Consider the following 24,352-nt stretch of genomic DNA (forward strand, 5'->3'; position numbering starts at 1 on the left):
ACCGAAAGAAGGGACTGTTGGAGTCACGGTCAAAATCCGCTGACAGGATTCGACCCCGCGGCCTCCGGATTACGAGACATCTGTACAAAAATGAAAAAAAAAAATGTAAAATTTGTATCTCGATTCTACTCTATTTAGTTTTGAACTAATTTGAATATAACTCAAGTAAGTCAGTTTATTCAGAGATTACTTGCAAACATGAAAAAAAATAAACAGATGTTAAAACATCATAGCAACCTGCCGAATATGAAATCGATTATCGAAAGTGCAAAGACTATGCCACAAACTGCAATGTATCACAATATATTCAATTTGTGGCTTTCATCGTAGGTCAATTCAGTCGAGTAAGTTCAAGAGATACTCAGAAAATACTGCGTGAACAAACCTATCTCAGACAGTATTTGTTTCTATATATTTATACAGGAATATTTCAAAAATATGGGGTACCGTGTGTAAAACTTTTCAATATTCAACGCTGCATTCTTCGTGTGTAATCGGTATCCTGACCTATCCTATTTTTTTTTACATGACCCTAAATGTTTTATGGTCTTTGAGATTTTTTAAAATCTTTTTAATAAAAAGTTTTAAAAAACTGCTCATTCTATTCGTTAAAAATTGTCAGTGATATTAGAAATTATTATTTTTGGACAAAACGTGATTATAAAATAGTATATAATGATAACGATACAAAATTTCGGGAACTAATTAAAACGCTCGTCAAAACAACGCTATGTATAACGACTTCCTGTGTACAAGTTTACAAATTATATTAAGACGTTTCTGCAACCAGAAAGAACACACAGTCTTAACCCATTCATCAAAGAAGTTCCTCGCGGGCATGATATGACTAAATTCTAAATATGTAAGGTGATATCGACACGACATCATTCGTAATTATATTAGCCTTCCGTCCGTAAGTTTCCGGTGGTTTCCGTACAATCGGAATCGGCTATTTCCGTGGTTTGGGCCGGGCCGGGTTTTATTAATAACCCCAAATATGACGTCATAATTTCAAAATGGCTGACATTCGCTGGCTGCTGCTCTACGTCAACTTTTAAGCATGTTTACATGTAAATAAGGGTATGACTGCAACTAATAATGAATTGTAAAACTATTTACGGATAAGTGCTATCGATTTAACGTAATAATAGAACTTTTATGAAGCAATCAGCCTTCGATGTTCGTACATAGAACTTTCGTACCCAGTGTCAGGCAAGATCAAAAATTACAACAAGGAACAATTTCAACAAATGTCTGGATACCACAATATGATTGTAACACGTTAATTGAAGTCAGACACCTTACTTTACCACCATGCAACAGTATCATCTATCTTCCGTAACCGCCGAACCCCTTTTGGTGACGTAGACGTTGTTCGTCAGTATGCCTGTTTCTCGTCGATTCGAGCTTTCTCATCGATTCGAGCCCTTGTATTTTGGTAAAAATCATGCTCAAGTAGTATGTTCTTCCATCAGAAACTTGTGTCATTTACATTTTAAAATGCCTTGGGAAATATTAGTCATGAAACCACTGGGAAATTGAGCAAATACCTCTTTTAATATTTTACATCAAAAATTGCTTATTTCAAAAGGAAAATACACAGTGGGCAATATTGTGACCCAAAATTCCAAATTAAAAGCATCCTGAGCATATTTTGACTGTTGTAACAAGTGAAAAAAAAGTCAATATTTATAGAAATTTGCTTTATGGAAATAGACTGTGCAAACATTAACACTTATTGACCTACCAAACAAAGGGCTCGAATCGATGAGAAAGGTTTAAAATGATGTGGAGTTTGACCTCCTTCAGTCTTTTGCAAAAAAGTTCATATAAAAGATGAGTAACATTGTAATTCTTATTGTCCATTGTTAAATGCAAATATTTTTGTACCTAAAAACAAAAAATATTTAATTGAACAGGTTTACAAAAATATGCACAATCCTAAAAGATTTAAGAGGCTCGAATCAAGGAGAAAACAGCATATATAGATAATTTTAGTGATAGAGCAGCCCTTTTTTATGGTTTGGCAGATTCCCTAGAGAGCGTACGTATTCGTTTAGAACTGGTTCTCTAACCAAAATAAACAGAATTTTATTTCTATGCATAATACTGCCAAAATCCACTTTGTTTCTTGGTAAATGTCATGCATATTGTTCTCTTAATTAATTTTACCGTGCCCTTTTGGTGACGTAGAGTAGACGTTGTTCGTCAGTATATAGAGTGGGCAGACCAATGCTCGGCGTAAAAACTACATATTTTAAATTTAAAAACTGATTTTACATTAACTTACCGTACTTTTTTATCGTCAGTTTGTAGAACAATCTTTGAGTATTCAACCACATTGTTTACATATTTCTAGTCACACCGTGACGTAATAGGCGGGAGCTAAAAATAGTACCAGTAAAACCTATGCGGTTCATGCGGAAGTATACCAACGCTCGGCGTACGGCATATAATCTGCAGGTTGTAATTTTGAACTATTTATGTATTAAAGTAAAGTATAAGACATATTTAACACAAGACATAGGTTGTATTGATTAACTGATTTTCTAAAGTACATAAACAGTTACGTAAATTACCCCTCTCTCTATTCTGCATCTATAAATTGAATAAACACATGTATTAAATACAACAATTATCTTAAGGAATTCATTTGAAGATAATTTATCACAATTCTGTGAGTCTAACTTCAAGAAATCAATAAATTATGATATCTGATGATTTATTTCCATTATTTTTGGAAATCTTTTCAAAAGTGTCATTAGTCCACATAGTATATCAATTACTTCGACAGCATAAGCTACAGAAAAGTGCAGTACAATGGGTCCGTATAAAATGCGATGATAAGGGTTTATAGTTTATTTAACCCTTAGCCTGCTGGCGGCAGATGATTCTGCCTTTGCGACCAGTGCAGACCAAGATCAGCCTGCACATCCGTGCAGTCTGATCATGGTCTGCACTGTTCGCTATTCAGTTAGTAAATTTTTCAGTGAACACCCCTTTGAATAATAAATGGTATTGCCCAAATTGAATGATGGACCAGTTCATTTTAGAAATTTAGCAGGCTAAGGGTTAAATATAAAGAAATAGAATAATTAAAAATAAAAATGCTTTTATTCTCCATAATTCGGCCTGCAAGCTACTTTTTTAATACCAATTTTACCAGAAAATCTGTTTTAATGAGAGTAGAACACAAAACTGAACGGCTTTTAGCCTTGCATCGTCTGCTCTACTGTGACCACGTGACCATACCGGAAATGAACCGCACTGGGATAAAATTATGTGTGATGTAAACAAACGAAAGGGGACTCATAAGAGCTGATATTTTATATATATATTAAGAAATTCCCAGAGAAACGTGATATACGCCGAGCGTTGGTATGCGCCGAGCATTGGTCTGCCCACTCTAGATAATTTTAGTGATAGAGAAGCCCTTTTTTATGGTTTGGCAGATTCCCTAGAGAGCGTACGTATTTGTCCAGAACCAGTTCTCTAACAAAAATAAACAGAATTTTATTTCTATGCATAATACTGCCAAAATCCACTTTGTTTCTTGGTAAATGTCATGCATATTGTTCTCTTAATTAATTTTACCGTGCCCTTTTGGTGACGTAGACGTTGTTCGTCAGTATATAGTAGAGACCGTACCATAGGTCTTCGCAATCTTCGATTTTTCAATAAAAGTGGTTTTTACAAGAGCACCGGTTACGATTAAAAATGTAAACAACGGACTCTGTCTGTAAATTATTTGAATGAAAATAATCGTCGATCTTAGTCATAATATTGACTGACAGTGAATGCTAATGAATCCTTGTGTTGCAGAAAGGTATTTAGTTTGTAACTGTAATTTCTTACCAATTTATATCCTCTCGAAACTGGTAAAGTAATTGCTTATATTTGCACAAAGCCCACTGTCTTTGCCATTCGCCAGCTGCTAAAAAGGCAAATATATAAGATTCAGTGTAAGTTATATTTCACAGGTACTGCCAGTTAGTAAGTTCATACTCTAAAAAACACGTCTGAGAAATTTGGGCAGTTTTGACCGAATAAAACGTTTACAGCATTAGATTATATTTTTTCGTTACACGAAAATTGCCGTTAGGTAACAAAGCGAATACGCCGATAATCCGGAGTAGGCCGATTATGTGTTATTGTCACAAAACTGTTCCAGTTCACGTAATGTAATCGGTGCACTTAAACTGCCTAGCTATAGCTACTGCTGTTATAGGGAAGTGGTAGAGTGTCTGCCTCAGGTGTGAGAGGTCCTGGGTTCGAGTCCCAGTTACAGCTTAACAATTTTCATTCTGCTACAGCATCTTTTTGCTGTTAAAGGACTGTTCCAGTTGTTCTATATTTTTAGCACACAGTATCATGGATCATTATTTAGAAATCCAGATCAGAGTTGAATGTTAAATCAAATGCACCCAAGAAGAAACTATTCGCTATAATATGTCCCTTTGATGTTTCTGCTATCCAGGTTCAAGAAGAGTTACATTTCCTTGATCACAAAATGTTCTTTTACATGAAAATATTAAATGCTCATAACTCTACGTTTTAGCTTAAAATATTGTCAATATATCTATTTTTGAGAAATATATGGACATTTGTCTTCATTTCAAAGCTTTTTAACTTCATACCTATGATTTGAAAAACTTAGGTACTATCTCTATATATAGATAATTTTAGTGATAGAGAAGCCCTTTTTTGTGGTTTGGCAGATTCCCTAGAGAGCGTACGTATTCGTCCAGAACCGGTTCTCTAACAAAAATAAACAGAATTTTATTTCTATGCATAATGCTGCCAAAATCCACTTTGTTTCTTGGTAAATGTCATGCATATTGTTCTCTTAATTAATTTTACCGTGCCCTTGCATTTATCTGTGTTTACTGTCTGCCATATTGTTGTTGTTGTAATCTTGACTGCCAGAAATGTATAAACCCAACTGGTTCAGCAGTAGTATGTTCAGGTATAATCCACAACCTGGCACCACAGAATTGGAATGATAAAAACTAGTATACGAATAAACTAGGGCTGTGGATCGTCAGACAAGTGGCGATCCAATCAGATCCGCGAGTCGGGGCTGACGATTCACAGATCGAACCATGGATTATCAGCAGCAACGAACATAATGATACAAAAATGCAAGCCTGTTATTTTTGTACTTTTTTCTTTATGGAATCTAAACTTTGCAGTTCTCATAGGGCTCAGTTAATAGTTTTGACCTATGTTTAATGTTTTGCTCATTAATTAAAGTCAGGTTTCGCGGGTGGACTTGTTCGACCATTCTTGCAGATAAACGATATGACGTCGATCATTAAGGGGACGCATATTGCTACATTCACAGTTCATACAGCAATGCGGAAGGGGTGCATATTCAAGAAATCAATGGTGGGAAAATAAAAAACATATTCCTAAACTGATATAATACTTATGGACACCTGTAATATTCAGTATTTTGTGGATAAGGATGTGGTACTATGAATGTAATAGGAAAACAGAGGTGTTTGTGAAAGTACATTCAACACAAAATATTAAGCTTTGTATAAGGAAAAACAGGTTTTTTACAATAACAGTGTTTCCAAATAATGTTGAAGGGATGAGATTTTCTTTCTAACACACCAGGTTTGCTTAAACATGTAAAAATTTAACGCCACGTCAGTTCATCTCGGGATGGACGCCATATTTCTCATTGATAAAAAATGTAAACAAAAAAAATCAGAGTGGGATTAGCATTGCAAGGGCATAACATGACATTCTACACAATGAATACCTTAGAACAGATATCTAAGATGCTACACAGGTCAGGCGGGTTAAATGCATAATGCCGATCACTTGAAATTAATCTTGAAAATGTGGTTAATTTTAGTTTGTTTACATGGTTTTTAATTTTCCCACGACTTCTCGGCGATTCACTGCAAATGTATTACTGCGCCGGACGAAAGGTAACTCTATTGTAATTGGTGATTATTCAATATAGCCCAAGACAACTTACCAATAACCTTAGATGGTAGATACAGCTGTATCTAGAAGTGATACTGCAGATTACTGGGTTGCGTTATTGAGGACGTCTAGCCGGCTGGAACGCTCCACAGGAAATCACCCTTTTCGGCTTCCGGTAGGGCTATCCTCACGTATGTCGGACCAGACCGGACAGGCACTACACTCCTCCCCGTCCTATAGAAGGAGGTAGTCTTAGACCATGGGAGTTAGCCGTGGTCTCTTACTCTCAATAATGAGAGATTCCTGGGTAAAACCAGTACTAGTATTGCGGCTTTTCAGTCACAATACCACAACTACCGGTGACCATGAACATTTCATCCCCAGTACACCGGGTTGAGCCCCTATGGCTTAACCGGACTCATCACCGTACATTGAGACTGGAGGGAGCTTCTCAATGTACAGTCTTTTTGCATTATCGCTTGCCAACTTGAGGAGGTCACCCCAAGATTGGCCTCTGGCCTCAGCTACCCTGGATGCTACCCATCCAATCATATAGGGATTGGACTTTTTACAGCGTGGCGGGCTGAAATAAGGAGCATCCGTTTCAAGGAGCAAACGGGAAGACTCTAGTTTCCGGAGCATGTCTAGGTAGTCATTGGACTTACAGATCATAACTGTGAACCAACATAAGTGTAGGAACACCTCTAACCTTTTTCTGTAATATTCCAAAGACCCTGTAAAGCAGTGAAGGTGAAATCAGCTGCTCCTTACTGACGGGAGGGAGGGACTCCGTAACAAGTAAAACATAGTTAACAGAGACTCATCTGAGAGGTTTGTCAAACTTCTGCAATGGAATAACGAGCACATGCTCCGGTTGCAGCAAAGTCAGGACTTGCTCAACCTTGCGGACTGTTCAGCCCATTTTTCAGCAGGTTCAGTTCGAATCAAGACCTATCTCCCCCAATCCGCTACCTCCGGAAATTGAGAACTTCCGCCAGCTTACTGAACCCTTTATCAGTAAGAGCCTTCCGGGGGTGGATTCCACACGACCGGTACGACACCCTGTTCGACCATGATTTAATACCCTCCTGGTAGGGAAAAGTCTCAGGTCACAGAAAACCCCTACAAACCCCACGAGGTGAACCTCGTGGAAGACTCTAGCGGGTTCAGATTACTCATCTCTTTCAGAGATGGGTTAGTCATCCCCCACTCCCTCATAGTCCTGTCAAGGTGACAATGACTATCAAAGGCCTCAGGCAACTTAGGGAGATTCGGGTTGATCATCTTGGGACAGCTGAAATAAGTGTCCAAGTTTCTCAACCTGATGTCGCTCTAACATTGACATCAATGACAATAAAAGCGCCAGTGTTACCAAGGCCGTGACATCATTACCCTCCGGTCTTAATATCACGCCCCCCTAGCAACCGACACCCCCAAAGTCCTACCCAAATCAACCATTGCCTGCACATGGAGGCATCTGGCGCTCAACCGAGGATAGTGGACTCCAGCGATTCAATATAAACCAGTAAATCACGGGAGCTCCCGATGTGCTCCTAAAAGCCACCTGCAGCATAGCTTCAGGGCGCTTAACCTGCGTTGAGATATTCATCTCCTGAAAGTGCCAGATTAAACACACCGGGCAAATGACAGAGAAGCGCATTTTGCACTAACCCTCCCCCCACATCCTCCTACCGGACACCTAGGGCCATCCCCTGGTTGCCCTGTTTCTCCCAAAGACAGCTTTGGCCTCTTTGCAAGGGTTCTCCACTCAGCGTAATGCTGAACTGAACGGCCTTTAACATGGGACCCTTTCCCCGGACCAGCAGGCTGCTTACCCTACCCGGCACAGTAATGACTAGCTAGGCTTGTCTTGCCGAACAGAAGGTCTTTGGGGCCGTCCTGCCGCGGGCTTCTAGAAACAAGGCCTTGCGGAACCTGCCCTGTCCAGAAGCACTGTGCTGGGTCTTACTCTCGTCTCGCTCACGGCGACGGGGCTTAACCGGGACTAACCGGTTTTCCCACGCCTGAGGGTTTTGTTGGGCGTTTACCTCCCAACAACTTTTCGGCAGTTTCCAGAAGAAACCGATCTGACTCCTGTCACCCTCTCCCCCACCCAAGCAATTGCTGCTCTGCCGGGGGAACCGACTCGGGGATTCTCACCAGTCCGTTCAATAGCCGGATCTGTCCCTAATCGGATGTCCCTACTCTTTCACGGGGGGCATCCTCCCACTTGGATTTACGAATGGGCCCCAAACGCTCACATTCGGGGAAATCCACTCACGGAGTGACACTGTAGAAATGTCTAACTCCCTGGCAAGACCCCTTAACCAACTGAACTTATGCCTGTTTCTGGTTTTCACGGACATGGTCCAACAGGTTTTCAAACCTGTTCGGTCGCCTACTAAGGTTGATTTTGAATGCTAGTTCCTTTGGGTTCATCAGGTTGCCCATCTTGAGCACCTTCATTGCCCGCCCAGACCGTCCCTGTACTCTTCAGCCATGATTCTGAAAATAGACCCAAAAATGTTCAATTTTGAGTCCCACTTTTCTTAGACAGTCCGGACATTGTATTGATTTATGTCTAGTCATCTGAAGCGGTTATGTTCACACAGGACCCATGGAACCACTCTTTACAGAAATCGCACGGATCATAAATCTACCCTGCCAGGCTTTCGACATAAGCAGTAGACTCGGTCGCTGCCTTTAGCGGCAGTTATGTCACCTGGATTTTGCCCCCAGGCTTAATCCACCGTGGCATTTCCCCTTGTCCTTACACTGTTTTTAGTCTATCATGGTTTACTACCAAAACAGCATTTCTATTTTTAACACGGAATAGGAATGATGACAATTTGGATACATCACCCCTGGTCCCTTCCAGGGTGGACAGAGCTTGGGGCCCATTTACCCTTCAATACCGCAGTATCAAGTAGGTAGACCCTATCACCTACCTCATAATTCCTCTCTAGTAACCAAGTCATAATTGCGTTTAAATTCGTTTAGGGGAAAGTTTTTCATCATTTTGCGGGCTGTATCATGTGCTTCCCGCAACTTTGGACCAATTTCATCTGAGTAATCACTAGGGACGGCTTTTACCCAGATGCTGAGGAAACATTAGGTGAGCAGGCCATTGACCTCCCGACCTAACATTAACTTATTGGCCGTAAAACCCGTCAAAACGGTTCACAGATGATCTCAACGCTCCAGCTATTTGCTGAAGGGTTTTGCAAATCCCACTGGTTTTGTGATTTGCCAAGAAACACCTAACCGCATCCATCAGAGTGCGATTATCCTTTTTTACCGACCCGATTGCAGAAGGTCTATACGGAGTAGTCCTTGCTTTGTGTATTTCAAGAATTTTAAACAGACCTCCGTAAACAGTTTCGATTCGAAGTTTCTGCCCTGATCAGAAAAATCTCAAAGGGCACTCCAAACCTTGTAAAGAAACCATCCCCCAGCTGCCCGTGCAGTAATTTTGCGGACTGGACTGGGGAGTGGTATACTTCCACCCATTTGGTGAACTGGTCCACCATCATAAGCACATACTCATTACCCCTAGGAGTTTTAGGTAAGGGACCTAGAAATCAATATGTACTCTTTCCAGGGGCGAACCTGCCTGGTACTCAGTCAATCGGCACTTTCCTTGCCGATCGGTTTTCTTATTCTGATTACAAGTTCACATTGCGACACGTACTGTCGAACGTCCCTGCCTAACCCATACCAGAAAAAATTTCTCCTTAACCCTCTCCTTAGTGCGTTTCAACCCCCTGATGCCCCGAAGATGGAAGTCTATGGTTGAGTGCTAAGCTTCCCTTTCAGGCTTTCTGGTATAACAAAGACGAATGTCGTCTGTTTCTGATCATTCTGGTATAAAACACCATCTAACAGAAGAAATTGTTTCTTTTTTTAAAACCAATTTGACTTAGCTCCTGGACTGGCACGAAACGATCGGACGGACCCGGGATCTATTCTCTCTCGTAACCAATCAAAACAAACAGCAATTCCACATCCTGTTTCTGAGAAACTCTCAAATTCTGCTACTGAGAACCCCCAACTACACAGCCTTGATTTATCCCTCAGAGTTCCTTGATCTGGTACCGGGGTCGAACTCTGAAGGCTAGACCCCTGACTCTGTATAGAGTCGAGTTACCTGTCGCACCCGTAGGTACGGCAAGTCCTTTGTCCTTTCCGGGGATCGGCCCTTTATACGTGCACTTGGTTGCCCTGCAGTAGACACTGAACCTGATTGTCCAAATCACTTATACCGAGACCCTTACCCGCCTCAGTCTGATTTTTGGCCCCTTTCCCTCGTGGTTACCATATTATGCTTGTAACTTCAGTTCCTGGGCTGTGCTCAGACACCTCCCAGGGAATGAGTTTCTACAGCATCCCTGAACATAACTACACAACAGGGTTTTACTCCCCCAAGTGGTCTACATCCCATGCCAGATAAAATTACTTCATCGGGTAGGCTACTCTCAGATATGCATTCTGCATCTGAGACTTCAAATTGCAAGGGCGGGCTTGCCACTCTCACCTTCAGTCTTAGTGGTGGTTCCGTCTTGATACCCGTAGACAGCTTTCCCCAAATCCCTTTTGTTGGTCCGGGCTTCCCAATGCTCCGTGATGGCCACCCCACAGAGGTATTGTCGGGGGTTTACCCTTATTTACCAACGGCACTGCGTCGCTACTTCTTCATAGAATTTTCCCAACTATCAGGGCCTTCTTACAATATTTACACCCCCACAAGGCAACTGTTCCAGTCGTGTACCAGCATGATACTCTTCGCAATGCCCATCCTCAGCCGGCATTCTAGACAAAGCGTCAGCATTACCATGCTCACGACCCCCCATGTGCGCAGCACCATATTATACGAGACAGCTCCTCTAGCCATCCGCCAGTTGACCTTGAGGCTCTCGGAACCCCATTAACCACCTAAACTCGAGTGGTCAGTCCGTACAATAAACGGTCCTGCCAAGTAAGTAGTGTCTGAACTGCCTGTAAATCAACTACAGCAAGCAGCTCCTTCTTGTGACACAATAATTTCTCTGCTCTTTTGTAAGAGCATAACTACCTATGCAAAGACCTTTTCTTTGCCCTCCTGGGCCTGAAGTAATTCTGCTCCAATAGAATTATTAGAGCATCCGTGTCCAGGATGAATTTATCAGTTCGGTTGGCAAGGCCAACACGCGGCTGCGTCAGAGCTTCTTTTAAAGCTTCAAAAGCTTAGCCTGCCTTCCCTTCCCGCCAACAAACTGACGTTGGCCTGTCACAGCATACAGAGGTTCAGCTAACTTCGAAAAGTTCTTAACGAAGCCTCTATGGTAGTTCGCTAGGCCCATAAACCGTTCTACATGCTTTGCGCATGTTGGAACCGGCCATTGCTGGGGCCCCTTCAATGTCAGTCTTAGACATGGCTAAGCATTGCCACTGACATTCCTTCCCAAGAAATTTTATATCTTTCTGGAAAAAGATACATTTTTAGGCTTCAGTTTCAGCTTGTATGTGCGAAACCTCTGCAAGGCCTCTTTCAGATTAACCATATGGTCTCTGAAACTTTTACCAAGCACTACTATTCGTCCAGAAAGGCTAAAAACCGCTTTTCCCTGTTAGGCCTCTGAGGGCTAAATTTATAATTCGGGCATAAAGTAGCTGGTGCTCCACATAGACCGAATCCCATTCGCACATGCTCAAAAAGACCGATTTCGTTATGAAGGCAATCTTTTTCCGGTCTTCTTCCCTGATGGGAAACTTGCCAGTAGGCAGAGTTAGCATCAAGCTTCGAAAACCATACACTCCCGGACAGAGTGTCAACAGTCATCCACTAAGGGCAAAGGAAACACATCTTTCTGAGATTTTTCATTTAAAGCTCTATAGTCAATGCACCACCTGACTGTGCCGTCCCTTTTCCGATAAGTACTGGGGCGGAAGCCCATCAGATATTGACTTTTTGGATGACCCCTGCCTTTAAAAATTTATTGAGGTGGGCCTCTTCCTCACCAGCAAAACACACAGGCGTGCGCCTCATGCGTTGCTTAACTGGTTCAGCATTACCCGTTTCAATAACATGTTCCATTGCCGTAAAATTACCAAGATCAAACTCATCTTGAGCAAACACATCTTTGGGACTCAATAAGCAACTGAGCCAACTGCTGCTGTTGCTCTTCGTTCAGATGTTCACAGGAATCGGAGTTTTACTGCTGAAGGTGGGCGGGAGAGCACTATCACTCTCCGGCCTAGGAACAGTGTCCTGTTGCCGACCCAGATCAGAAATCTGATTTATTTTATACTCCTCATCCTCCTCCCCCACTTCAATAATTTCGGACACGGAAAGCTCTCCCTATCCAGACCCTTTGAAATTTAATTTATACCTATCATGGGGTTAACAACACAAACTACTGGATCAGTGAACCCTTCCCTGACCACCCCAGCTTCCATACCTTAGACGGTCTAATGGCTCAATGACATAATCAGTAAGTTCTGTGTCCATTTTACATTTTACATGGGCTACCGAATGAGGGGGAATAACCTTGCGTTTAGCCACAGTAACCCTGGACACTGAAGGAAAACCGTTTATGCTATCAACATCAAGAGTTATGTGCATGCCGTCAAAGATTATTATACCCCTACCATGTCTAAAATCGATTGGCCTTTATCACAGAGAATGTCAAAACCTAACAACATTTGTTGTTCTATTGGGGCAACATATACATCTCCTAAACCATTTCGATCCTATTTTCAACCGGACGGGCCAACAATGTAGCCCTTTAACCATAACTCCCTCCCAGCATCATAAGTTTAACCTCTTTGACCGTGGGGGGCTTATGCCGCAAGGAAATATAGACCTTGTCCCGAAAAATTGTGACCGGGCAGCAGTGTCCACAATTGCTTTTACCGGTTGATCACCCACTTGAATTCCCATGGAAAATTGAGAGGCCGATTTTACCTGGCATACAATAACATGGGTCAAGATCAGATTCAACCTCCACCTTAACCTGGTTATTACAAGTGCTATTACAGTGGCTTTCTTTCTTTTCCGGAACAGGAATTTATCTAGGGCGGGGTGCCACTGCTTTGTTTCCCACCCTTTGTAGTTTAAAAAACCCATCCTGTTGAATCGGTTCTTTTCTTTGGACAGTCCCGGGAAATGTCCCTCCTTGCCGCACCCATAACACCGAAAAGGCCCTTTCTAGCTTTAGGCTTTGGCCTATCTCGGGTTTTGCTTAACTGCCATGACTTTATCAAATGTTCTGTTGCAACTGTTTAATTGCCTCCATGAACAGTTCTATATCCGTGCTTCTCTAGCACTTCCGGATCCTTTACTCACAGCGTAAACCCTTCAGATTCACGCCGCTTGCTTTTCGCGTTTTGATTTGTCAATATGGCCGAATGTCCCTGTTGGTACTTTCGAACCATCTGTTTAGCCTGTTGGATACTAGGAGGATTAAGCATGAACACATTCTGTCCAGCATCCTTATCCAATAGGCCCTGACAGAAAAAGATTTAAAGACCTATTGGCACCAAATGAATCTGGCAGACTTTTAAATGCTTTCGCCGCAAGAGTCAAAAAACCGGTCTGCATAATCATCCAACAACTCACCATCTTTTTGGCAAGCCTGTTGAAATTGTGTTTGAGCTGCTCCGGCAGCTCCTGTTCCCCAAAACGCGCTTCCATTTTACTACGTAAACTCTTATATGATTCACGTCCGCTCTATCATGTATTAATACCCTAATATTCAATAGCTTTGCCCGTAAGTGCCCAGCACAAGCCATCAAATTCTCTACATCTGACCATCCGCAGGCCTCCGCATATCTGGTAAACTTAAATCAAAAGCTTCCCCCTGCCTTTAAACCCTCGAATGTCAGATGTTTTGGGAAGGAACTTATTGACTTCCTTGCCCTACTATAGTCAGCGGTCACCTCTAACTCTGGCGATGGTTTGGGTTTCTTCGCATTACCATCACCCTCTTTAGGGGTGCTATTTCACCAAGGTCGAAATTTAATTTCGTCCTTGGGACATCTATTTTACTCCTGCCCGCCGGGGTTTGCAGATACAAAAATTCGGCCGACTCACAACAATGGGTGAAATTTAAATATGAATTCCTTTGAGCCATTGCAGACATATAAATAGGTCTGGGGATGCTCTTACTGGCGAAACCCCAGGTCTAGCATGAGCAACCTTATACCTCGGCCTTTATACGTGATGCTATGCTAGGCTCCTTAGGAGTCTTAGCCTGTTCATCAAACCCTTCCACCTGTACCCACATTTTATTCCGGGTAAAATCAATTTTACCCAGCTCTAAGTCCGTAAATTTCTTACGACAAATTACCGACAGCGTTTCTGGGGTTTTTAAAATTCCAGTAGCCTCACGAACGGACAAAAGTGCCTTGGCAATTTTTTCATTTATGCCTGGTATTTTTTTAATTGCTCAAGTGCGCAAAATTAATTGGGACCCACCTGTGCACTTACTTTCTATAGCAAAAGCTTACCTTTTTAAATCTTCTTTCTGTGCCATCTTTGAAAAAAAAATCAAAAGAAAACAACAAACAATATAGAAATAAATTTTTTTAAATTTCAATTCCAGACTAAATCCAAAAAATATACCTTTTAAAGGATCCATGAAAAATTCACCAAAGGAAACTGAAATGCCGACTTTCTGGATTTCCGATGGCGCATGCGCAGACAGTCACCGCGAGATTCAAATAATTATTTCAATTACGACTAAAAACACTCAAATAAAATTTTAAATGTATCTGACCAAGAACGTAATCGTCTAAATACAATTACGCCCCCCTTGGTCCTTTAATCTCACCCGAATTACAAAGTTTTTAGATCGGCAAAATGGCCGAATCTAAAAATCAAATTCTGCTAGGTAACGATTTTTTGGTCGACGAAATTGGGGTCTAAATCACCGCTGCCACCAATATTGTAATTGGTTTATTATTCAAAATACCCAAGACAATTTCCAATAACCTTAGATGGTAGTATACAGCTGTATCTAGAAGTGATACTGCAGATTACTGGGTTGCGTTATTAAAAGGACGTCTAGCCGGCTGGAACGCTCCACAGGAAATCACCCTTTCGCTTCCCTTAGGGCATCCTCACGTATGTCGGACCAACCGGACAGGCACTACAACTCTAATAAACGACGGGAGACAACTTAGGTGTCAGCACGTGTACGATTTTTAAAAAAAACATGTCGATGATTATAATTTTTTATCAAATAATGAATCCTATTTAGATATTCGTCTTTAATATTTGAAAATTATTTAAATTTTTGTGGACATTTGTCAAAAAATATTACCTACAGTGGACTACTTTGCGCATCAAACTGGTTTTCCGCTTCAGTTGTGAGCACTTCCGTTATACTTTTGACAACAAAAACAAAACACAAATGAAAACGATAAAGTCACTTATAAACCGACTGCTACTTAAATTAGTGTAAGTAAAGTTGTTGTTACAACATTATACATGATCGTTACGTTAATGAGATTAAGTTTATCTTGAACTGCATAATCCATTTAACTACGTTTAACTTTGATATTGCATTACAATTTATTTGACCCCATTTTTTTACGTGAATGACAGCATTCTCGTGCAACTCGTGCAAACAGAGTTATGAAAAGTATGGTGGAGAATTCAGGACAAATTTAAATAAATGACTTTAAAAAATGAGGATAACTGTAATTCGTCCAGTTTTGATCATTGACATTCCTGCTGTGTATTAGTAATTTTTTGTGAACAAGATTAGAATGTTGCTTTTGGCACATGTACACATTGATTGGACCCTCAACAAAATTTCCATACCTTTATTTTAGGGATTTTAAGACAGTACATTTTCAAAAGTTGTTGAATGTATTTGATATTTAAGTGCATTGAAAATTCATGAATACCAAGTTAAAAATTAATAATGGCAACATTTCTAGGCCTTTATTGTAAGCCACTAGACTTCTGTAATGATAAGTTTAATGTATTAAGGGGAATATACTCTTTTATTTTTGTAATGTGGCTTTACCTTGACCACCGAAATTTTCTTATGCACTACTTTGAAACAAACTAAATAATGTGTTTTAGCTCACATATCCCAAATGAAAAGCAAGACAGGAACTTAATTCCACATTCTTTTTTTAAAATTAACTCTGTAGGACATTGATAAATGTTTGGACAAAGTGAAGCACTATTATTTTCGCATTAAAAAGTCTTAATTGTTGACTTTGAATGTACACAAGAAGTCTTATGTAATTCAACAATAACTTTCTTGTTTCATTTTTTTCTCATTTTATTTTAGTGAGCAATCCTTTGTGTACTTATAACAGTTGAAACAGTTTTCATTTCATTTACCAAAACCGTGTACTTTTTTGGGCAGGACATTTTATAATACCCCACCCACTTTTTTTCTAATTTCAAAGTATGCGTCCCCTTAATATCACAATATTTAGTAACAGTTTCGCACCTATTGATAAGAAAATTTTATTTGTTGGACAGAAATTTCGTATCTAACTTTTTATTGAATTTAATTACTTAAATGATAAATGTGACAGATTTCATATTAATTTTAGTTTGAATAAGAGACCCAATGCAAACTCTACCTAAGACATTTGTTTACATCCGGTTTTAGAATCTGACAACGCGTAATCGTCTTAGATGTGCAAGAAAATTCATTGAAGACGTTTAATGTGGCTTTAATTTAGTTTTATTGACAGAATTTTACATATCGCATGTATTAATAAAAAAAGACGCGATCCAACATTTTGACAAACTAAAACTTTGGTCAAACTTGGGATATCCGAGTACTCGATACTCGTTACAGTCCTAGAATAAACATGTGAAAACTCACTTTCCCGTTTTTAGCTCACCTGTCACATAGTGATCACCCTTCGTCTGTCGTCAGTCCGGCGTGCGTCCGTCAACAATTTCTTGTCTGCACGATATTGGTTTCATTTATAAATTTTATTTAAAAACCAAACTTGCACACAACTTTTATCACCATAAATCATGGTTCCTTTCTTGAACTGCCAGATCCCATATGGTATCCAGAGTAATGGCCCCCTGAAAGGGCCAAAATTAGTTATTTTGACCTTTTTCTGCACAAAAGCAGCTTTATTTATGATTTGATTTTTACCAACTGGCACACAACTTGAAATCACCATAAGATTTTGGGTTTCCCTTTCTTAAACTGGCCAGATTCCTTTAAATGGGTTCCAGAGTTATGGCCCCTAAAAAGGGCCCCAAAATTAGCTATTTTGCCCTTTGTCTGCACAATTAGCAGCTTCATTTATGATTTTTTTTTAACCAAATTTGCACACAACTTGTATCACCACAAAATCTTGCTTCCTTTCTTCTACTGGCCAGATTCCATAATCAGTCAGGGGTGTAACTGTTTCAAGTTATCACAGTTTATAACCCACTTAGTCACTGCGTTTATTTTCATAACTTGTTTCAGTTACCCATAAATATTTCAAAGCCCTCCTGTGTCAATTCCTCATTTTGAATGTGACTAATGCAATCATTTCCTGAACCCTTTGGCCTTTTATCTTTCCAGCTGTGCAGTAAATTTTTTTAACGCAAGGCTGATAAAGTCTTACGCAAATGGTATTTAAGCTAAAAACCTTAACACCCCATTACCCTCATCAGGTCATGATCAGACTAAAAGAAAAATTTGATTAACCACAGTTTGCTACTAATTAACTTTAAAGGTCACTTTGTGAGAACAGTAAAAAGGCTTTTTTGAATAACTTACCTGGGTTATCCTTATTTTATAACTAATACAGGTTATAAAATGCTTGAAAAAGTAACTGAAATAGGTTACATAACTTAAAACAGTTACACCCCTGACTGATAATGGGTTTCAGAGGTATGGCCCCTTAAAAGCCCAAAATTGGCTATTTTGGCTTTTGCAGCCATATAGAGACTTCATTTATGGTTTTATTTGATACAAACTTCCAAAATATCTTGTACAACAATAAATCTTGGATTCCATGACAAATCAGATCCAATCATAGGTTCCAGAGTTACTTTATATCTGATTACCTCCCCTGATTGTAATCAAAAAGGATTTATATCAGTAATAAGGACTTAGTTGAAATTTTTATTATTGTTATTAGTTGGACTGAGACATCAGGGTATAAACTATGGACTGATTTTTTGTCAAATTACCTCCCTTTAATTTCAAATTAAAAAATTTTTATATCTCCATAACTAATAAAGAAACTGATCTGAAATTTCATTATGTCAACAGATTTATTTGACAGATCCTTCTTTTGTCAGCTTACCCGTATTTAATTTTTTCATTACTTCCCTTTTATGTTACAAAAAATAAACTTACTTTAGTAACTTTTTATTATTGGCCGTAGGGAAAAAAACGAGACCAGTTTTTTGTGGTACAACAAAGGATGGTACCTCCCCGTTTTTTTTGGTGTAATTTTAACATATCTAACCTTGTAAGATATTTTTTTCTTTTTGGTTAAATTTCTTCCCTTTGTTGTTTTCCCGTCCTTTGGATATTTTTTTTGATGACCTTTCTTGGCCTCAAGTGCAATGATAACAGGTGAGCGATATAGGCATACATGCCTAATTTTCCGGACCTTACCGGATTCGAGTTAAAATTTCGGGATTTTTACCCTTTGTCCGGGACATAAATCCATGACATTAGTATTCGTCTGTTTCATGCATAAATATCATAAAATTATATCATTTCCGAGATGAAAATTGTTCCCTCCTTAGGAAATAATTTGTTGCAAATGTCGCTAGCTTTCCCATATCAAAAGGGCCATCATGGCCCCTCTTGTTAAATGTTATTTGCTTTCAACATTTCAACATCTCACCTCACCCATCCTCTTTACACCCATTGGTGTATAAGGCCTTAATGCGCTGTTTCCATTGAGTCCGGTCTTTTGCAACTGTTCTAGCTGTTGCCCAACTGTTTCCATCCGAGCCGTTTTCGTTCTTGTTCGTTTTTCCTTCTCCATGTTGTCTTTGGGCTGCCCACTTTCCTTTTTCCCTCGGCTGCCATGTTTAGTGCTGTGTGCAGATGGTGTTTTCTTGTCTTAAGATGTGGCCAATCCACTTCCATTTTCCGATTGTGACTGTTTCCACTGGCTTTGTACTATGTTAAAATTAATTTAAATGTAAAATAATACTGATTTTTATTTGTATCAATTACATGTTTATAGATGACAAACTAATTTAATTGCCATTATTAATGATTAAAACTTCAGCGGATTCTTTGATCAGTTTGTAACACTTTTGCATTTAATTCAAGTCAAAGATATGTGTTCAAAACTAATAACAAAATTACTAATTTTTTTTTAACTGTTTCTTTTATTGTTTTATACCTTTAATTTTTCATTTCAATGTTATTTCGGATTGCTCCAATGCTGCCTATTTCCACATTCTTTCGTACTAGTTTATTTTATCATTTCCAATATGGGGGACAGTATGCGGGAAGTATACTTTTGGAGACACGGTATTGGGACAGATAAATGGAAGCTAGGGCATTGCTGAAAATTGAAATGTTAAATTTATAAGATAATATTAAACATGCATAATACTTTTCCAAAAGAACAAGTGAATTTCACAGCTTTATGCATAGAAGTAAAATTCCGGTTCTCTAGCTAAATGCATAGTACTTAGCTAAGGACCGGTTCCGGACAAATACGTCGCTGTCTAGGGAACCGATTCCGGTTCTCCAGCCACTGCCTTTTAGTTTTGGGGAAGGGTGGCGGGTCCTTTCAGAAGGGGAAATTTGCTTCGTAAAATACCAGATTGGGGAATTTTTTTATAAAAAAAAACAACAACAACAAACAGATTGGGTAAGATCAGGGCCTCCCCTGGCTCTTTCACACTTTTAGCCGTGACTTTAGCCAATTGCAAGATGCGAGAATTAGTAGCCATTATTTTTTCTTTAAAATCTCTATTTAACATGTTTAATTTTATATATTTTAACCAAGCTATTTGCCCTTGAACCATTTCATCCTAATATCACATTGAATCAAAAATAGTTTATAATCTTCTCATTAAAATGTTTTCATTATTTTCCAGCAAAAATAATTGCACTGTGTATAAAATTATTCCTTTAAACATGTAAAAGTTTGCAATTTTTTAATTATCTCCATTTAATGGACAATTTTTCACTACTTAGATGTTTATAAAGCATTAATATTTAGCTCTTTATTTTTGACCTTTTTATTTCAAACTTAATATATGGTCATTTATTATAAAACAGAGTTATCTTTTTGTATTTTATGACTTTTAAAAAGCTTTTTAAACGCTTAATATTTTTTTATATATGAATTTCAGTTTATAATCTCTTCTATAATCTGTATAGCGAAAATACCATCTAAAGGTATGATTAGCACTTTGATTTGAGGCTCTTGGGAGGTGCTTTAAAAAATTCATTTGGCACCTAAAAGAACCAAACCAAAAAAAAGTAATCATAATTAATAATGCCTGAATTCACCTTAATCAGGCCCAAAATGCCCTGAACTGTTGTTATTTAACCTTCAGCATGTGTCGGCAAGTGATTCTGCTTTTGTGACCAGTGCATATAGTCTGTTGGTAAATGAATACTACTACAGTAAACCTCGCTTATAAGGAACAGCTAGGGACCTCTAAAAATTGTTCCTTATAACCGAGGTTCCTTATATCCGTATAGCGAAGTATTTCCTTGTAACTGAGGTTTGTAAACGAACACAATTTGTATAGTGAACACTATTTGACTGACGTTTCATAAGGGCTATGTGTTCACACTCCGGGCCGACCTTGAATCTTTATGTGAGGAAGTTGCTTTCTAGTACCGGTCCTATCCTGGAGAGATGGTAAGGTAGACTGCCTGCGCGTATATGACTGAAAGAGTGTTGAAACACGGCGTTAAATCTAAACCAAGCCAAAATGTTCGTCGGTAAGAATGACCGTAATTTATGTTTATTTTTGTCGTCATTTCTATCTTCTTTTTAGAGAGCGCTAACATGATGACTAAAGATATATTGCTGTTTACTACCCCTTACCTTGCTTGACTGCATGTTATATGAATAGTCATCAATACTAATATAAAATAAATGTTCAATTTTTTTACAAAAATGTTTAAATTAGACTACCCATTAAAAATTAAAAGTAGGGCATTTATGACATACAGTGTAATTATGACTAAACAACGGCGCCATACATACAGATTAAAGTGTAAATTATACCTATACTTTTGCTATTGTACATTTTAGCACCTGCTAATAATTTTTACAATTGGAAATTTGTAAACTGGACTGTTGCCATTGTTAATCACGTGTAATTAGCACATTTATTAGGATTTTCGTTCACTATTGTTAACATTAAATACCCAATATATGTAGCTGTCGAACATAATCTTGAGTAAATATAATCTACTATCGTTTAGTATTTGGTAATTTGATGATATTATATATTTTCTTTTTATCGTATCCGTGAATTAACAAACGAAAGATCATAGAAATGAAATAATTTGTGTTTATTCATGTGCATGAAAGCGATTTCATGAAAGCGCGTGATAGTGCCGACGTTGCTCTGACGTCATCAGCATTTCTCATGTTTATTTCCGGTTTTCAATAATTTTTATTCTTTATGTCTGTTCGCTATAACCGAGGGGTTTTTCATTGCATTTTGTACTTTGGGCCTGGAAAAAGTGTTCTTTATAACCGAGTGTTCCTTATAACCGAGGATTTTTACATTAAATAAAGAAGGAATTAGATCGGGGAATTGAAAACTGTTCCTTATAACCGAGTGTTCCTTATATCCGAGTTCCTTATAAGTGAGGTTTACTGTAATCAGTTAACTTGAAGTCAATGTTGACTGTAAGATATTTTCTAGACTTTGTGAATGATTACCCTATACCCTCCTAAATTACTAAAAGGGACTGGTCTATCATTCAATCTGGACAATACAATTTATCATTCAGGGGGGTGTTCACTGAAAATTTATTAATGGCATAGTGAACAGTGCAGACCAAGATCAGCCTGACCATCCATGAGTTAGGGCCACGTGTGAGGCACATGCTGTTCTCCATGACATTATTTGTACTCAACCTCTGTTTCATATAGGGAATTGGCAGTTACAGAGAACAAGTTTGTACTGGTACAGAATCCAGGAACACTAGTAAGGTTAAATGCATGCCAGAAAACAACTGAAATATTGTTGAAAAATAGCATTGAACTCAAAATAAAAAAACAAACAAATCTTTTGCAGTGCATTGGGAAGTAACAGTAAAGCAGAATACCTACAGTCCATGAAGTTGAGAAATGAAGAAATGCAGCTCTGAATTGTTTAATACGGTGTGTTGGGAAAACATTGTGGATATGAAGCATAGAAATCATGTGTCAAGTAAGAAGATCATTTTTATTTAGAACCATTTTCCTCAAATCCAGCTGTACTCTGAGTTATAGAAAAGCTGAACACAGACAAAACTTGCTTTTTTGTAAAAATAAAACATACTGGATAGTGGATATGAAGCATAGAAATCATGTGTCAAGTAAGAAGATCATTTTTATTTAGAACCATTTTCCTCTAATCCAGAACATGCTTTTTGTAAAAATAAACAAATGTTACAATGGAAGGGAGGTAACCAATTTTAAAAAAGAAAACTAAAAGGCTATATTTTAAGAAATTGTTTTTTTTTTTGTTTCATATAAAATTGAGCTACTTCAGACAATTTTAATACAGTTTCCAGATATTCATTCCATCAGAGATCTATTTTCCAACGTATTCATATCATACATTCGCTCAAAAATACAAAAAGAAAAGGTGATGTTGAATGGTATGCAGTGAGTGTAAGTCAGTTGAAGTCGGGTAACCATCGTATTGCAGCATTCCAGAAAGCGGTCTACAGAATAAAATACCATACTTTCATTTTCAAGTAACAACCTGAAAAGAAGCGAATATAAACATAAAGTGTCTTATTTATGAAAAGTGAAATAAATGTCCCATAAAATTTGACCTTTGTGATGTTCAGTTGTGCCAAAATGGAAAAAATGGAATCTATTTATTTGGCAATTTTTAACCAAATTACAGCTATATCTAAAAATTCTCCAGCTTGATTTTATTGTGGTATATGTGCATCTAATATGTCTGTGCACTTTATATTTCTTTTTGCAGTGTGAAGTAACAGTAACACAGAATGCCTAGAGACCATTAACTTGAGAACTGAAGAGATGCAGGTCATTGTTCTATATGGTGATTGAGGAACCAAGGTGCAGTTTTTGAATTTATAAGGTAATCATTGTTACATCGTTTCCATGTAACCATACGGAGTTACTGGCAAAGCTACCTATGAGAAAAAAAGCTTCGACCAAGTAACTAACTTTGCCGCAACACTTGCAATTACACAAATTTTTGTTTTCGGCTGTGACTAAATACAGAGTTGGTGCACCTGGTTTGATATATACAGACACCGTATATCCGGATTAACTAAATTTGAAAGAAAATATCTTAAATGTAAAAATAATTAGTAACCATGGTGATACAAACCCTAACCTCTAGTCATGTATATTTGCAATTGATACACTAAATGCTGCCGACATGCAAAAAAATGAGTAAGTTAGCCGTGCGCTCCATTGGATAATAATTCCGCGCCTGCGCAGAACGGCTGCACCAACGGCGCAATGAGAAACAATCATTTGTTTCATCCAGACTCCTTTTTCACATACTACTAACGTCTTCGTGTTCACTGATGCATGAAGACTGTTTTAAATCTACTGAATGATTTTTACCATAAACATACAACTTTACATTTATTGAAGGTAAACTTTGAATTCAAGAATAATGAATGATAGATATAGTGCTAATTATCTTTTACATGTTTTTGCTGATGGAAATGTCTGTCATCTGAACAACTGCAGTAGAAGATTATCATTAAATTGTGCTGTTTAATGTGCAACTTTAGAACCTTTGATGATTTACAAACGTTTTTAAAAAAAATTCTACTTTTTTGTAGGTGTGAAGTTACAGAAAAGCATAATAAGCAACAGACCATGAAATTTTAGAAAAAGGAAAAGATGCTTGTGTCTGATCAGCATGGTGTATATGGGAACATTTGGTTCCAAAGACCCTCTGTTCAGCATGGTGTATATGGGAAACATTGTGGGTCACAGGCCTCTGGTCAGCGTGTGTAAATGAAAACAATTGTGATGCACAGACATAAAAATGAATTTGTAAGTAAACACACCATGAATTTGTATTTAGAAATATTTTCCGAAAATCCAACTGCACTTCTTAAGCCAATTTTTTTTTAATTACAGTTGAAGGAGGTAACTCAAATTTAAAAAAACACACATACACTCCAATGCCCTTGCTTATAAAAAAAGTTAATTCAATTTTGGTAAATTACAGGGTTTGATTTCACAGAAATTTTTTAACTAAAAACAGTAAAAAACAAATCAAGTTTAGTTTCTG

At 38.4% G+C, this 24,352-nt stretch overlaps 1 long non-coding RNA gene across 3 annotated transcripts; it reads left to right on the plus strand.

Moving 5' to 3' along the window:
* Nucleotides 1-1,001: 1,001 nt before the first annotated feature.
* LOC123544534 (uncharacterized) lies at nt 1,002-23,142 on the plus strand. 3 transcript variants are annotated; one of them, XR_008368988.1, is made up of 3 exons: nt 1,002-1,080; nt 22,151-22,285; nt 23,057-23,142. It is a non-coding gene; the product is annotated as an uncharacterized LOC123544534 (long non-coding RNA). The 3 variants fall into 3 exon arrangements; XR_008368987.1 differs by lacking the exon at nt 1,002-1,080 and adding an exon at nt 3,105-3,466; XR_008368989.1 differs by lacking the exon at nt 1,002-1,080 and adding an exon at nt 15,307-15,379.
* The last annotated feature ends 1,210 nt before the right edge of the window (nt 23,143-24,352 follow it).

The sequence above is a fragment of the Mercenaria mercenaria genome, unplaced genomic scaffold (assembly GCF_021730395.1).
Source record: "Mercenaria mercenaria strain notata unplaced genomic scaffold, MADL_Memer_1 contig_2090, whole genome shotgun sequence".
Lineage (NCBI taxonomy): Eukaryota > Metazoa > Mollusca > Bivalvia > Venerida > Veneridae > Mercenaria > Mercenaria mercenaria.